Here is a 10,102-nt window from a genome sequence, read left to right as displayed (position 1 = left end):
TGGAACCACGTGAAACTGACAAGAAAAGCAAACACGAAAATAGTATATATCTGGCTTTTTTTGATTGATGCTGTAGCCAAGAATGCTTTATTGTACACAGAGCTTGAGTAGCTCATGTGGTAAGGGAGAACATTCCTGACTTGCTATCTATGCGTTATTTGCAATACATAGATTAATTGCTGATAATGAGAATAGAAACCTTGTCATCTTTTGCCAAAGAAGCCTTTTAGTAGAATTGGATGAACCACTCAAAACTAATGCTCTGTTTACATGTTTACATGTTGTTTTCCCTGTTAGAACTGAACCACAAACCAATAATGATCTTGCAGAATTTGCTTGTCATTCATCAATGTTTACTGACACTTGTCCAAACAAATTACTGCCTATGGATTATCTGAAATGTAAGGCTGTTATTTGCACATAATTATATGTGATAGATCACCCAAGTCACATGTTATTTAGATGTTAATTAGATGATCTCTGTTTCATAAAACTGGGCATACCTGAAAATCATTTACCTTTAGAATTTTTAAGTGATTAGACAGAGATCTAATTCCAGGATTTTTTGCTGTTGCAGGGGAAATCTGACAAACTAGAGACATCTTTGCTAGCAATATATGGAGATATCAGAGTTCAAAGCCTGCTCTGGTTTGAGAGAGCTGCCTAACAAAAATTCTCATTTCCTTTTTCCTTGACATTCAAGTTTCAAGTAATGAGGAAGACATGTGCTTGCACTGTCCACAGAACCTCGTCTCACTTTGATTGATTATATGTGTTTGCAGGAATTACCAAATCCTTCCTCGACAGCACATTATGTTAGACACCTGCTTGGCCTGAAATCACCGGTCTTCACATTAACTTGAAGAGTCAAAGAGTCATACCTAGTGCTGTTCTTAATTTTGTTCCTTTTCCGTCTCACTACACATGTCCTGTATTAAAAAAAACAAAAAACCAAACAACTATACATCACAGTTACCAGTCCAATGAGTGGAGCCCAGAGTCCTGCTGGAGCCCTGGGAATCCCAGACAACAGCCACACTCTTCTCTTCCTGCCAGTCAAAACTTTAGGGAAGGGAAAACCTGGATAAATGTTAGCTTTAATATTCTCTTTACACCAAAACCATATCCCAAAAGATGGCTTTACTGACGAATGGCTAAAGTCTTTTCAGTGTCTGTTTCTTTCTTCTTTTCAGCCTCTAATTTTTTCTTCTATTCAGCAACAACCTTGAGGATGAGATTTAACTTTGGATCTGCTGCATGGACTTGAAACGGTTACACATGATTTGTACTTGGAGTTCCTTCCAGTTGTGGACATCATATTCATTTTAAAATTACTGTAAACGCTCTGTTTCTTCAGGCATTCCATCCTACTCTGTCTGTCTTTCCTCCATTCAGGCAAAACATTTACTTCAGTCAATGATACTTTTGTAGAAGAACTAAAAGTATGAGCCTAACACATGGCTTATTAAGTTAGACTTCCTTCCAGCATGTTACAATGGTGTGTCTATACTGCAGATGTAAAAGAAACAGTTTTCTTTCTTCTTCATATGAAGAAAACAGAAATGTTTTAGTAAGCTCCATAATGTAAAACAATACAGGCCAAATCCTACTACTCACTTCAGTGAATGTCATTTAAATCTTTTATATAGGGGGTTGATTTAATATACAAAATCTTTCCAACATCATGCAAATTAAAACTATTCTGACACAAAGATTTCAATATATTTCTTCAAATATTGTCTAATATTTTATTTTTGTTAAATAAAAGATTCAGTGGCTACATGCTGTGGGCATTTCCTCTGATATTTCCGTCATTTCCAATGCTATATGATTATTGTATTTTTACAGGATAGCGATTACAGCATAAGAGATTACTGAAATACAATTATTTTTAGACTTCAGAGAGTTATGCATTGTTCCTGACTGCATCTGTTAAAATCCTGTAAAATCTGAGCCAGATGCTGCGTGGTATGCAAACACTCTGAGTTGCAGAGATCATGTGTGCAAAGACTACAAAAATAGTCTCAAAAGAGTAACTGTGATTATGATCCACATGACAGGCAGCTAAAACTGAATTCTGTCCATTTAAATTGCATAATCCATGCAAGTTTATAGGAAAATTTCAGCTGTCACTGAAACTGTCCCTACTTGTGGCAAAATTGTTCTCAAATGTTTAATGTCAGCAACCACTGCTGAAGACAGGCAAGCAGAGAGGAAAATATTTTTGAAACATAAAAATATATATATATCCTGCCTAAGAAATGATTGGACATTCACCATAGCAGATTATCAGCTAGTGTAAATTAGTCTAACTCCACTGACCTCTCATCTCCAACCATCCCTCAGGCACATACTATTTATCTTTCACATGGAATACAAGTCTACAGTCTGCTTAATAGACAGTACTACTGCATCTTAAAGATTTTAATATATGATCTGTGTGATTTAATGCAGTGTATTTCTCTACAAATCGCAGCTCATTATAGCTCTGCTGGGTACTACAGCCTAAAATGGCAAACACTTACTTACTCCTACACATGCATCTATTGAAGTCAAACCCTAAGCTCAAATGATTAGATCCAGAGCTGCAATTTTGATCCAAATGCCGGAACTATGCATGACACTTCCTTTGTGCTTATGAATCTGTCCTTCAGATATCATCCTAGACTTAAAACAGGCCTTTCCCAACTTGTAAATAGCACAGTGCTTGCTGCATTCTCTCTTTTCAGTGACCATAGCTCTTCTTGAAGTACACAGTTTGCCATGTTGTAGATTTTGAAAAGATGAATAGGCACAAGTTGAAACATTTCAAAGGACATTATTTTCACTTTCATGACTGTAAGGGTGGAGGTGTACACATCCATATGTACACCTATATCTGTATTTACATCTACACCTATCTTCCTATATTTAAAGGATTTGCTACAGTAACAGACCCCAAACAAATAATGATTGCAAGTAAAAAGTTTCTGCTCCCTGGTGACATTATCTTTTTTGCTCTGAAATTTTAACACAAATACTTCATTTTGCTTTCTCTTTTGTACAAATTAATATGAAAATTAAGGAAAAGCAACATCTCTGTGAATAAGTACCTGCTTATTCCTAACAGTTAGCAGGCATGAACAATGATTAACAGAAAAAAAAAAAGCTTATTTCAGAAAGCAGTTTCTAGAAGAGCAAACCAATGAAACAAGCTTTGGGAATAATAACATTTACACTGAGGTTTCTATTAGTCAACTTGCGTGTTATGAAAATGGTAACAATTGAAAAGCTGTAATTCTTTTCCATTGAGGAAAGCAGCCCTCTACTACCCTTAACTTTAGAGATTGTTCTGTTCTCTATTCACCTACAATAAGCTTGAAGTTCAACAGCCAGTGGAGTCTCCCAGTGATTTCTATGGACAAGTCTCATGGAAATTCCCTTAAAAATATTTAGCATTTCATGGGTACATCAAACCGAGTGAACATGAAGCAGAATAGTACTGCTGGACTGACACTCATGGCTGCCTTAATTTCAGAACACCAGGCCCCCTGGAAACAGATGAAACTAGAGCTATTTGATTTCCCAGTGTTCATAAACTGCCTCTAATGACATTTTTGAGATCTAAACCAGGAAAGATAAACAAGCAGCCAACACATTATGAATATTCAAAAAGCTTATGAAAACAGACGTGACAAATGCCTAAGTTTTGGATATTTTACTTTAAAAAAAGTAGACATTATGGTCTTGAAAACTAGAAGTAAATAAAAGACTGAATCTAGACAAGAAGAAAGATGGAAAAGCAATGCAGACATCTCTGCACATGAACCAGTCAGGTTCAGAAAGATATAACTTTACTCATGCAGAGAAATACTCAATCCATAAGCATTCCAATATGTAAAAAAACAGTCAATTGTCAGATTTGCTTACGTAAGTCTTATTTACTAGTTCAGATAAGATGTAACATTGAAAATTACTCCGTGATAAAATGGTCAAAATTATCTGGAGCATAAAATTACCTCAAGTAAATTCATCCTTTAACTTATTTTTTTTTAGAAGTGGTGACTACCTTTTTAACTCTATATTTTCAGACAGTCACGTTTGTGAAGACCTTAACATTTGAGTTTGAAAGTTTTGCTGTCAACACATTAATCATTGGAATACGAGGGGGGATGACTAGTGACTTGTTCCTCATAATAACTGCTACACATTTATGTTAGAAACAAAGATTTTTCAGAAAGTGATGTACAATATTGCTCTTCATTCTACTTAACAGGAACAAAAATGTGACTTCTTTTTACGAAACGAAAGGTTGATGATACTGATACAACATAGTAAAGACATTAAAATATGTATCATGTCAAAACAGGAAGATCTTGGGAAAACTCATTGAAATAGATAATCTATTTTTCATACATTGTGCCAAGTTATTTATATAATAATTTTTTAAGTAAATACACCAGATTGGGAGGGGGAGGTAATTATAAGATAAATTTTCATTCACCAGAAAACCTGAAAAATAATTCACACTGCAAAGCACATGAATCTGATTCTATCTAATGGTTATGTTGCAGTCTTCACACAATCCTAGATGAATACGCAGATGGGCAATATTGTTGAAAACAATGGAAAAATTTCATTAGCTGTTGAAAGAACTAGAATTACAAACTGTCTGTAGCCTTAAATTATTAATAGTATGGGCAACTCTTTCTGCTTTATTAAGTGAAATGCCAAAGAGCTTTTGTGACTAGAGAGGGTTACAGACACATGGCCCATTACTGAACACGTTCAGCATTCATCAGCTCTAGAACTGAATACTTTTTCTGAGAAACATCATTTTTTCTTAGCTACACAAAATACATATTCAACATCTTATTTTTAACCGTCTGTGGTGACACATAAATTCTGTTTTACTTTTCTCTGAACTGTCTTCTGTGATTTAAGTAAGTAGAAAAACACTTTTTTATATTTCTCAAAATAGATATTATGTCTGGTATCCCACAGGCATAATAGACATAGGCATGCTCATTTATGGTCAGTCTGTGTAAATGAAATAATCTTGACAGTGAAAATAAAGAGAAACTGTACGTGTGCCACAAGAAAGAAGATGGGTCAGTTACTTTTGTTCTCTTCTTATGTGGTAGTTTAATACCCATATCAGTTTATATATAGAATTTTAAGTATTATCACATATGGCTTATAATGATGCTTAAATATAGATGTGGTTTTCTTTATTAGTACATCTTTTTCACTTGCTCTAAATTTACGACACACCATACAAAGATAAATGCAGTTTGCCTAAACAAAGAAAATTCTTTGTTCTTAAAACTATGATGCATTTTAAGATCTCTAATAATTATGTAATAAATACTATGTTGTAAGCTCTTCACTCACCTTATCTAAATTCACATATTTAGAACAAGATCCTCTAGATCTTCTAGAACTCTTCAGACTTTTGTATGGCCCAAGGAGGATTCTCATGGGGAAGACATGGTAAGGAAGGGTTATGAAAAGCAAGATCACAAGGTATAATACGGAGTCTGTAATAGCTGTAAACCCCAGGGAGATATTTGCGCAACTGAGAAGTAGATCCTTTGCTTATGTGTCTTATGAGAAATTCCACACCACTTTAAAGTCTGTAAAAATTGAATAATGTCTGGGGTTTTTTAACCACTCAGTTACTAAGAACTAGCTTTACTGTTCTGAAGGTTCTAGATCTTGATTAAGCCTTCTTTCAGCACAACCCTCATGGTAAGCTGCAACAAACAAAACACCCCCAAACAGAACAAACCACCAAATCAATTTTTAGGAAAGAAAGAGAGTTAAATAAAGAATATTCTCATGATATTAAATAAATCCATTCACTTATACCTTGAATATTGCCCTGAATGTTGATTATACCTTGAATTTTATGGCCCTTGTGCCTTTACACTGAGAAGCATATTGTGCTATTGGAAAAGGTCTAGAACTTTGTGGGGTTAACACTTTCAGACAGCCAGGCACCCACTCAGCCAGTCTCTTACTCCACCTCCTCAACCAGGACGGGGGGAAGAGTACGAGGAAAATGATTGTGGGTCAAGATAAAGACAGGGAGATCACTTACAAGTTAGTGTTGACAGGATAAGAAGAATTGACCTGGGGAAAAAATATTTCATATCAATAAAAATAGATTTGGAGAATAAGAAACAAAGATGAATTAAGCCAAGACTCTTTGGCCTGGGGAAGAGATAGGGGAGCAGAGCGCAGGGAACATATACAGGCCCTGGTCACCCCTTCTGGTACCAGAGCTGAGGGAGAACAAATGCAGCTGGGGGAACCAGCTTCAAAATGAACGTGAAGAGCTCCTTCTTCATGCATCATCATGAAACCTCCAAGTGGAAAAATGTTTTGGGTACTGAGATCAGGAAAGCATTTGAGGGGGGTAGGTATCATGTCAAGTTTTCCTGTCGTTGTCATGGTCTGCCCCAGCAGCCCCTGCAGACAGAAACAACGCTGGCTTGGGCAGACCCTTGTTCTGAACCAGAACATCCACTCTTAAGCCCTTAAATGACTAGTAGATTTCATCATCTATTATAAGGGTGCTCCAAGCTGTACCAAAAGCCAGTGAAGCTCGTATTCTCCGAAAATTTGCACAACTCAGTTCACATTAATAATTCATTAATCCAACTGATTTTCCTCATTTATTAGAAGGCAGGGAAATTGTAGAAATCTGTCAGTTCCACGTGTGCAAAGCTGAATACCTTTCGTTGCAATTCTCTAGAACATAAAAATCTCTGCAGGTTTTTTTAGAACTTAAAAAGGAACATAGTTCATTAATTAGGCAGTATTCTCAATATTTTCTGTGAAATTCTACAAACTATACAAATTCAGTCAATGAGTATCTAATCAGGCTATCCACATATGAACTGAACTTTAAGTTTGCTAGATTCAGGGCTGTGCTCTGCACAAGCATGCATCATCTTCCAGAACACGAGCGATTTTTCTGAGTCATTTGTGCTACTGGAGTTATCAAATAATCAGTTTCACTGTTCATTCTGCTCCTATATAAACAATTATGTATTTGGCATAAAACAACTGATGCACAGAATCATGGAATGTTCGGCTGGTTTGGGTTGGAAGGGACCTTTGAATGTCATCTAGTCCAAACCCCCAGCAGTGAGCAAGGACACCTTCAACTGGATCAGGTGGCATGGTTCTCCCTCACAAAGAAAGAGAGTATCATGCTTAGCTGGAGGCAAACCACAACTATGTGGGAAACAGATATATGGCCTTTCTTTGTCACTTGGAAGTATTGCCTCATTAAAAGGAAAAACATGGTGGATCTTACTCCTTCCTTAGGAAATCCCTGATACCTTAGAATTACAATATAATATTGTTTATAAAAGAAGGCTATTTTGCCAAAAGTTTTCTTTTTTAAAGCATCTTTCTTACTACATTGCTGTAACACACAATTGTTTTGGGAGTGATTTACTTTAGCAACACAGAGCTGAATATCAATATTCTTCAGGAACAGGAGGAGAAATGCAGTCGAGGTATTCTCTTCTCAGTACAGACTACACTGTATTGTGGTTCACATGATCAGGTATGATAAACACTCACTGAAAAAAAGAAACTAAACTTTTTCAGACCTGATCCCTATGTACATAGGGTATGTAAATTTTTAGAATAAATAAATGAAAGTATAAGACTATGCTATCAATGTTGCAAGTCCATTTTGCAAGAAACATTCCCATGGGAATATGAGATTAAAATACATGCACCCATAGGTCACACATATATATTGGATGTCGAGTCTGTAGAGTTTGCAAGCGTACAATAGGCTACAACCTTTCAGAAAGAAACTGGAAATTGGGACATGTCAAAATCAAAGCCTAAGAAAGAAAATATTAAAGCTTCTACATGTAGTACTCTAAACTAGAGCCCAAACAACTCAGAGAAGCTTCTCTAAGACATCAGCTCATTGTTTCATTTCATTACAAGTTTTATAGCAACAACGGGTAATTAATTGTTTATGATGCCTATTAAGTAGATCACTATACAGAGAAAAAAATCCTGGTAAAGAGACACAGCCTGCTTCAGCAAAGACCAGGAACCAGGACAACTATATTTACCTGTAAGTGGATAAACTCTCAGTAGTATATTCTCTCTGTATTTTTTTTTTCTGCATGCTCTCAACACTCCCACATTTTCCCCCTTTGGGGGTTTTCCCGAATTTTTAAAGAGGTTAATAAATCAATGAAGATGTGTTATAAAGAATGGATGTTTTTCATACTAATAACACCCATGGAAGGAGTACTAGAACAATATTAACAGGTACATAAAAAATATTTCTTTTCTCCTCCAAAAAAATTTCAAAAGTCTCACATTGCATTTGATTATACAAAATCACTGAATTTTCACTGCTTTGTACCATAATTCCTACTTATCATGATTCTGTCCTGGATTTAGGTGCAGCTTGTCTTAGCTTTTCTCTGCAACTCTTGACATCTCAGCCCTGGCTTCTAGTTAAAGATGCCTGCTTTCATCCATACATAGGTTCAGAGTCTGTGAAGTAATCATTTTTGTGCATCTCTAGGATTCCAAGTTAGCATCAAAGAAATGGATGAGAAATATTTCCAATATACTCTCTCAGGAAGCAGAATAAGACATAATGATTACCATGCTTCATAAAGATGGTCTGGAGTCCATATTCAGAGGTATGATCTCATTGTGATGTTGTCTGATGAAGCACAGTATCACATCCTGGAAAATCTAAGTTATGGTATCCTGAAGACAAGATTGAAATTGGACTGGCATTTCCTCCAGATGTTTCCTTTCAACAGTTCTCTTCCAACAACTGTTTTGGTTGGGTTCTTTGTTTGTTTTTCAAGAAATAAGGGGCTCTTATGTGTTTGTTTTCTATTTGAAACATTGCTGTTGCCACTGCTGAAAGAACATGCTCCACACAAAACAAAAACCTTTGTAATTTGAGGGCTGTTCTCATAGTGCTCACTTTCCCTATGGAACAAAGGGCTTTCAGCCTCAGCATCATTTGACCCGCAGATTCTAAACTATTAATTGCCCAGCTTTCACCAGTCATTTACCACGTTTCATTTTTATTACAAATTATTTAAAAAAAATTAAAAAGAAAAGAGAAAGAGACAGCAAAGAACAAGCCCACTCCTCTCAAAACAGTCAGTTGCTCAAGTATCCTTGAACAGACACCTCTGGAAAATAACTGCTAAGGCAGTCCTGTGCAACATAATAGTCTCATTGTACTGGCATATACACTTAATCTGGCAGAAATTGAAACTGCCATCATATGTCCCAGTGATTTTGGTCTAGTGGTGCTAAGTACTGGATAAATTCATACCTGAGTACAGAACTGATCTTTCTTGTCAGCAAAGCTAATATCTACCTTGGTGTTACTTGGTTAGACAATCAAAGCTTGTGCTTTTAGCTTGTCCTTTGGTTTATCATGCCTAGCAGAAGCAATAGACCAAAAGTCATCTTCATGTTGCTTTGCAGCTAAGAAACAAATTCAGGCAAAGTCCTTATGGATTTGCTTCCATTCCCATTGCACTCAATCTCTTCAGCAGATGTGGAACCTATGCAAGAACATAAATATGAAAAAAATAGGAATTCACAGTATCAAGAGATGGCCAGGATTTTTTTCTGTGGAGTGATTAATACATGGAAATGTAAATTAATTGCAGGAAAGGGTTGATTTAAAGAAATAATTCATTTCAAAAAAAATTAAAAGTAAACATTGTATGTTTAAATTCTCTGAGCATACATATTTGTTTTTCATGTCAAAATAATTGTATCAAACCTAACTTGTTTGTTTTAAAAGGCAAAAATAATGAAAAATGCTACAACTGTGATGATCCAGACTTCTGCAATGGAAGGCACAGAGACGGCACATGAAAATACTCTTTGTTTGAATTTGAGATGGGAAAGTTTCAAAAGCTCAGCAATTTTTTTGGGATGGGAAAAGAGGTCCAGCTCCATTCAAAACTAATTATTTATGGTTGTATCTGATGTTGCAACTCAAATATCCTAGATAAAATTCTGGGAAGAAAAAGGATACACAATGCGTTTAACACACACATATGCAGATAATGATTGATTTTCAATCTTACCT

This window comes from Phaenicophaeus curvirostris, chromosome 7 (assembly GCF_032191515.1).
Source record: "Phaenicophaeus curvirostris isolate KB17595 chromosome 7, BPBGC_Pcur_1.0, whole genome shotgun sequence".
Taxonomy (NCBI): Eukaryota; Metazoa; Chordata; class Aves; order Cuculiformes; family Cuculidae; genus Phaenicophaeus; species Phaenicophaeus curvirostris.
The sequence above is the reverse complement of the archived record's forward strand: the minus strand, read 5'-3'. Positions refer to the sequence as shown.